The 8,110-nt window shown below is 40.2% G+C and overlaps 1 pseudogene; it reads left to right on the top strand.

Moving 5' to 3' along the window:
* The first annotated feature begins 5,904 nt into the window (after window positions 1-5,904).
* LOC140511840 (creatine kinase B-type pseudogene) lies at window positions 5,905-7,041 on the top strand (annotated as a pseudogene).
* The last annotated feature ends 1,069 nt before the right edge of the window (window positions 7,042-8,110 follow it).

The following is an 8,110-nucleotide window of genomic DNA, read 5'->3' as shown; positions in this document are numbered from 1 at the left end:
CCCTGTCTTGCTGTTGGGCTTTGTTAGTAATATGTGGAAATGCAGATGATTTGTGTGGGTTTGTTTTGTAACCTGCAATGGTTGTTCCTTTTTTAAGGAGTTATTTTCGCCAGTTAGGTTTTGTTGTTCCTTTTCCATTAGTCTAATTTCCTTTTTAAGGAGCTGTTCTCTTCAGTGCATTCTTTTTTTCATATTTTTAAAATCTTTGGCCACTTTTCTTCTATTTCTCTGATTTGGGTTTTAAAATCCTTCCAGAGCTCTTCCAATAAGGTTCTTTGTGCTTCTGGTCAGTTCACATTCTGTTCTGAAGTTTCAGATGGGAGTACAGTCTCAGTGCGGACCCGTTTTATATTTGTGTTTTGGTCCTTGTCCCCATAGAAAGATTCCATAGTCTTTTCTGCTTTGATTCTTACTCATAATAATAACACTTTTCTTGGCTTTTAAGCTAGATCTCTGAATCTGTGGCACAGGGAACTCTGTCCCACAGTTCTTGTGCCTAAAACTTGAGACTTTGTGTGTTGTGGCCCCTGGTTCTTTCAGTTAGAAATTAAATGCTGCAGTTTACCTGGTGCTGAACTGGCTGGTGTTTGAAAGCAGAGGCCAGTAAGGTCTTTTTGGACTTCCCAGTAGTTACCCTGGTGCTAGCTCATTGAGTGTGGCTGAGGGGTGGTCTGGATGCTGGAGGCTCCTCTGCTAAGCTAGAGCATAGGCAAGCTTAGCTGTCTGTGCTAATGTCTTCCTGACTCCACTGGGATTCTGAGGCACTCCTGCGGTCCTGATATTGGCAGTTGCTGGCTTCACCCCCCTGGGGTTCAGGATCTTCTCCCGGCTTGTTAAGATGGGGATGCCTGAAACAGCTCTGATCCTGCTCTGGTTGCCTTTGGCCACAACAAGAGGAACCCTCCTTAGTGATCTTTCTAACCTCCTGGGGTGAGATTCTGTTTACCCTTTCTTCTGCTCCCATTGTTCCAGGGGTTTTCTCAGGGAGGTATTCTTTGGGCTCATCAAGGTCAACAAGGGGAGAGAGATAACAATTACTGATCACTCCACCATCTTGACTCTGGGAACTGGAAATTCCTAGGCACTGGATGCTTGACATTTGAAAAAAATAATTATCTTGGGCTGAAATTCCAAATTTGTGCTGCTTTTCTCATCTTGGGTGAGTGCTTTAAATTCTCTACACCTCCCCTTCTAAAATTAGAGAATTATTCTCTAGCTCCTTTGTAAAGTTATGACTAACCTCCTTGAGTTTCAATTTTCTTAGATGTAAAGTAATAAGGTTGTACTAGACGGTTTCTGAGGTTCCCTTCAGACATTCTTTCATATGATCTTTACAATAAATTTGCATAGTAGAGATACAGAGAACAAGGATCTGACAAGTTAGGGGACTTGCTTATAACCAGGAAGATAATGTCTGAGGTAGATTTGAACCCAAGTCTTTCTTGTCACCTACTTCAACATATCCAACCTTAGATCCCATTACATGATGACAGGAGTAGGAATGGTGGTGAAGCAAGGGCATCCTTGATCCTCTCCTCCCTCCTTGAGATGATTAGAAGGAAGGAATGAGGTCAGATTACAGAGAAAAAAAGTGCAGAGTAATTCTAGGTCCCATAGAATATAATGTTCTTTACACTGGAGTAGATACAGAGGCAGCCACAAATACATACACTGACAAAATCTATGTAGATGAGGAAAGAATGGGCACAAGAATCGTACAGCCATGGGGAACTTTATTATTATTTATTATATATTTATTATTACTTCATTGAAGTCATATGTTCATGTCCCCTTTTGCCACAGACATAGGCCTTGCTACTTGAAGCCAGCACATTCCCAACACAGTCACATCCTACCAACTGGAAAAGCTTTGATGCCAGAATCAGGGATGGATGATGTATCCACCATCTGAGGAAGATTCAAGCTCCAAAGGGAGTTATACTTATACATTTCAAGCTGGATTATGGGACCATTAAGTCTGTGGACATAGCCTTTTTTGAAAATCATTAAAAGGTTTTTACAGAGACTACAAGGCTACAACTCCTTTGGGGAGAGAGAAGAATTATATAAAGGAACTACCAACTATAGAAGTTCTGAAATTGCAGTATGGGAGACTGGCAGCCACTTGGTGTCCACACTGCAGAAAAAAACAAATAAATTTCCCCTTGGATTGAGGATAACACCTGAAGCCCAAGCAGAAACAATCTAGTGTAGTCAATACCAGGGTTAAAGGATGTATTGTGGTTGACAGGGAGACTTAGAATGTTCATGGACTTGCAGCTGACAGGGACTTGGAGGTTTTTGACTCTTAATCTTTCATTCTAGAAACGAGGAAAGTGAAGCCCAAGAAGGTCGTGGACTAATCATAGATCATGCAATGTACAAGCAGTAAAGGAAGAATTCAAATCTAAGTTACGAACTCCATCCCTCTGTTCTCTACTGGCAATTTGGTAAGATGATGAAGGTGAAGATGATGATGATGATGATGGTCATGATGATACAAATGGAGATGGTGTTGATGATGTGTTAACAACAAAAATTAGCACTCATGTCTCAAGATTTGCAAAGTACATTACTTATATTAACTCATTCGGTTTTCATAAGATGGTAGATGTAATTATTAACCCATTTTAACAGATTAGAAAACCTTAGAGAGCTTAAATGACTCCCCTAACATCACACCATCAATGAGTTTTTGAGGTAAGATTTTAATACAGATCTTCTTGATTCTAAAAATAATGCTATATCCACTATTCCATCTAGCTGCTTTACCATAACAGATGAGTTGCTACACATTAGTGGAGAGATTTTCCATTCCTGAAGTCCCATACATCAACGAACTCACCGGTCCAGATAAAAACAAAATAAAAGCAAAAATCCAAGCTTTGCTGAGTTCCATGCCCCTGGCTACTCTCTAACCCAAACTCTTACAAATGAAAACTTGTGGAAGGATCAGTGGGAAACCATCTCTACTATCCAAACAGCAAAACAAACCAACGAAAACCTCTTCAGTCTCAACTCCAAATGGATGTGGGGTAAGTTGTATCATCTTTTAGTTAAGGGGAGACAACATATATCCTGGAACATCACTCAAATAGTGAAAGAAGTTGTTTAAAAGGGGGAGGGAGAGAGAATCCTGAATTTCCCCATAAGATTGAGCTATCAAGTCCAGCCCAGGAGACAAAAAGTTGAGAAATAGATTTGATTGATCCCAGCATTCCCAGTGAACTATTCTCTTGCAAAGAAAAGAAAATCTTTGCGCCCTGTGGGAGACTTAAAATCTATAAAACATATTTTCCAAGTTGAATAACTGGAGGACTATTTAGACATCACAGAACTGGGATGCTCAGACATCTTTTTTGGAAAGGAACTTCTACCCTGTTTCACCAGCATTAGGCTTTATTGAAAGAAAACCAATTTCAGTCCATAATCATCCTTATTGTCCTCATCTTCTTCTTCCTCCCCTCATTTTCTCCACCTCCTCTTTTTCCTCTTCCTCCTCCTCCCTATCTACCAGGAAGCATCACAAGGAGAGTATCCAATTACACATCACAAAAACAACCGAAGGGCAAAAGAAAAAATCTCCACCAACCAAAAAAGAAAACCAAACCCTAAACCCAAGACAGAATCATTCTGTAACCCACACACACTCCCGCAAACCATAATAATTCCAAGGTGGTCCAGTGGTTTAACCACAAAGGTACTGGCTGCTTAAGATGGGGCTCTCAGTTTACATAGTTGGCATGAAATGTCTTGACTCTAGGGAGCACGAGGGAGAGAAGGAAACTGTGGCAGGTGGGAACCTGATGTGGCAACATCTGGGGATAAACTTTGGACAGAAAGAGGGACTGATGAGCACATGAATTGTAAATTTTGGAAAAGAAGAGACCAGGGACAATTGTTAGTTTAGTTAGAGGCAAAGAGATGGAAACAACCAGGAAAGGGCTGGAGGATATTTGGTTGGGCCAGTAGTCTATAAATCTGGGTAGAGAACTAAGCTAACTTTGAGTGCAGGTGGTAGATACTGGATTCAACAATGTGGTTGAATTGATAGATTTTTTTTTTCTTTGTGACCCATATAGCAAAATGGTTCTCATCTCATGAGAAGTCACTTGGGGGAAACACCCATCCATTTTCAACTCTAAAACCAGTAGAACTTGTTCCAAGGCAAAAACTCCTTTTTTCTAAGTGAGAAGTTTGCTGCTGTTCTTGCTTCAGGGGATCAAAGTCAGGTTTTTGTAGATGTATTCTAAAGAAGCAGCTAAAATCCTGAGTCTACCCTATGCTTTCCCTCCTCCATACTGTTTGCCATCTTCATGACACAGAAACCCCTTTTGTTCTTTAAGATCCAAGAAAATGCTGCTTCTTCAAAACATTTTCTATTATTCTATTAGAAAGAAGTGATCTCTCTCTCTCTCTCTCTTCCAAATAACTAATATCCTTTATTTGTATTTCTTCTCTGAAGTTTGTTTTTTTGTATGTTGTCCAATAAATAAGAAACATTTGAGGGTGGTAGAATTGAAACTCACTTAGGGGTTATTAAGTTCTGACTGTAAGGTAGGTACTAGGAATGTAAATATAAAAGTGAGAAAAATCTTTGTCCTCAAGGAGATTACATTTTACTTCATGGATATGTCACATTTGCAGGCAGAGCCAAAATGACAGAGAAAAACCAGGAAGTTGCCTGAATTCTCCCCAATTTCCCTTAGAAATAATGCTATGTCAAGCCTCTTAAGACATTCTGGAGTGAGAGAATCTACAAAAAGATGGACTGAAACAATTTTCCAGTTTAAAATAGCTTAGAAGTATTTAAGGAAAGGTTTAAGGAAAGGTTTGTCTCATTTGAATAAGAGGGGAGCATAGCCCAGGGCAGACAGTGTTTATGCAAGCCAGTGGGAGGCTCTTAGTCACAGCACAGATTACCAATCAAGGCCCCTCAGCTGTGGCTCAGCAAGCTAGTGGAACATCAGGCCAGCTTTTTGCTTACCTCTGCAAAAGGAAAACTACCAACTCTCAGAACCCCTGGTACAATAGGCATGAATAGGCTGGGCCACCAGAGGTCAGTGGACAAGCCACCAACATCTGAGACCCTGGAGCAGGAAGTCAGTGACCACAAGCCTGGCTTCTAGCACAAACAGCTTGGGGCAGTGCTCCCTGTGTCAGAGGTCCACAGGTCAACTTTAAAAGTCATGAAATATGCTAAAATGAGTAAAAAACAGAGAATAGTCTTAACTGTAGAAAGCTACTATGGCAATAGGGACCATCAAAACACAAACTCAGAAAAGGGTAACATTATCAAAATGCCACACATGAAACCTCAAAGAGGAATAAGAGTTTGTGTCAAGCTCAACAAGTCTTTTTGGAAGAACTCAAAAAGAATTATAAAAATCAGAGAAGTAGAAGAAAAATTGAGAAAATAAAGGAGATTAAGCAAGAGAGAGTTAACAACCTGGAAAACTAAGGACAAAAATTGACTGAAGAAAACAATTTCTTAAAAATACAATTGGTCAAAAGAAAAAAAATCCACTAAAGAAAACAATTCCTTAAAAAGTAGAATCAGACAAACAGAAAAGGAGGTGCAAAAGCTAACTGAAGAAAATCATTGCTTAAAAAATAAAATTCAGCAAGAGAAAGTTAATGTTGCTATAAGACATCAATAATCAGTCCATCAAAATCAAAAGTATGAAAAAATAGAAAAACATGTAAAACACCTCAGTGGAATAAGATAATCACTCTAGAAAATAGATCCAGTACAGATAATTTAAGAATTATTAGACTAGGACTTGGTGACTGAGCTCAGGCTAAGATGGCTTGGGATTGCAGTACAGCAGCCATAATAACAGCAACACCCTCTCAACCTTCTTGCCCTCTATGACCCCCAGAGCAGCATTACCTCCTGCCATCATGCCATTCTCCAACAGGTACAACAGGCTGAAGTCCTGCTTTACCACTGAGGAGAAATATCCTGACCTCTCCTCATACAGTAACCATATGACTAAAGTGTTGATGCCTGAGCTCTATGAAAAACTCCAGGAAAAGGCTACATCAAATGACTTCACCCTGGATTATGTCATGCAGACAAGTGTGGAGAACCCAGGGCATCCGTTTATCATGACTGTAGGCTGTGTGGTTAAAGATGAAGAGAGCTGTAATGTGTTCAAGGAACTGTCTGATTCTATCCCTGAGGACTGACACAGAGGCTACAAGCCTTCAGATGAGCATAAGACTGATCTTAACCATGACAATCTTCAGGGTGGTGATGACCTGAATGCTAACTATATGTTGAATTCTCAAGTTCAAGCTCAAGATAACCAGATCATCTGAGAACTTTTCCTGCCCCCATATTGCAGCCCAGGTGAGTTCTGTGACATAGAGAAGGTGTCTATGGAAGCTCTGGCCACCCTGGAAGGTAACTTAGGTGGGAAGTACTAAGCTTTGAAGAATATGACTGAGCAGGAACAGTAGCAGTTGATTAATGATCACTTCCTCTTTAACAAGCCTGTCTCTCCACTCTTCTTGTCATGTGGCATTACCAGAGACTCGTCCAATGGCAGAGGCATTAGGCAACAAAATCTTTCTGTTATGGATCAATGAGGAAGATCATCTGAGGGCCATCTCCATGCAGAAGGGAGGTAACTTGAAAGAGATGTTCACATGTTTCTGAGCAGGGTCCACTCAGACTGAAACCCTTTTAAGACCAAGATCTACAAGTTTATGTGGAATCCTCACCTGAACTACATCCTAACATGCCCCTGCAACCTGGGCACAGTCCTATGTGCATGTGTCCATATCGAACTTCCCCACTTGGGCAAGCATGAGAAGTTTGGTAAAGTAGGGAAGAAACTGAGACTGCAGAAGAGGGGATAAGGGGTGTAGACACAGTAGTTGTGGGTCATTTCTGTGACATCTGCTAACTGACTGGACTTCTCAGAGGTGGAACTGGTATAGATGGTGGTGGAAGATGTGAAGTTGCTCATTGATATGGAGAAGCATTTGGAGCAGGGCCAGTCTATTGAAGACCTTATACCAACCCAGAAATGAGCAGTCACCCCCCTGAATTCTGTACATCCTAATTTATTGGATGGATGAATAACCACCATCCTTCCCACCTGTGGCACCCTGGGGGACTCTGGATGCAGCCTAACTAATTAAGCTGTAGGGAAGTCTTCCTCCCATCCTTTGATATTAGAGTTTTATTTTTGATGGTTGAGATGTTGCTGAATGCTGAAATAATAGAATATTGTTTTGGCCTAACCCAGGTCTCAGGGGAAAAAGTAATTTTCAGACTACCTGAAAGCCATGATAAAAAAAAAGCCTGGATAACATCTTTCAAGAAATTACCAAGGAAAACTGCCCTGACATTCTAGATCCAGAGAGCAAACTAATCATTGAAACAATCCATTGATAACTTCCTGAAAGAGATCCCAAAGTAAAAATTTCAAAGAATATTATGGCAAAATTCCTGAGTTTTCAGGTCAAAGAGAAAATACTGCAAGCAATCAGAAAAAAGCAATTCAGATAACAAGGAGACATAGTCAGGATTACACAGAATAAGCAGCTTCTACATTAAAGGATCAGTGGTCTTGGAATATGACATTCTGGAAGGCAAAGGAGCTTTGATTACACCTGATAATCACCAACTGAGCACAATCTTTCAGGAGAAAGGATGGACATTCAGAGAAAGAGGTGATTTTAACTTTTCTGATGAAAAGACCAGAACTGAATAGAAAATTCAATCTTCAAATATGAGAGTCAAGGGAGGCACAGAAAGGTAAACAGGAAAGAAAAAACAGCACATATACAATAAGATTAAACTGTTTACAACCCTACACAGATGATGATACTTTAACTCTTCAGAACTGTATCTCTATTAGGACAGTTAGAAAGAGTATTCATAAACAGAAGTTGTGGATATAAGTTGACTTTGATTAGGGGATATAAAAATAAGGTGGTTAAAAAAGGATTATACTGGGAGAGGAGAAAAGAGGGAGGCAGAATAATACAAACTGCATTATAGGAAGAGGCACAAAACACCTATTGCAGTAGAGGGAGAGAAGGGAAGGAGTGAGGATTATTTGAACCCTACTCATCTGATTTTGCTCAAAGAGGA

This window comes from Notamacropus eugenii, chromosome 6 (assembly GCF_028372415.1).
Source record: "Notamacropus eugenii isolate mMacEug1 chromosome 6, mMacEug1.pri_v2, whole genome shotgun sequence".
In the NCBI taxonomy this organism is placed as follows: domain Eukaryota; kingdom Metazoa; phylum Chordata; class Mammalia; order Diprotodontia; family Macropodidae; genus Notamacropus; species Notamacropus eugenii.
Note: the sequence above shows the minus strand (reverse complement) of the source record. Positions and strands in the feature narration are given on the sequence as shown.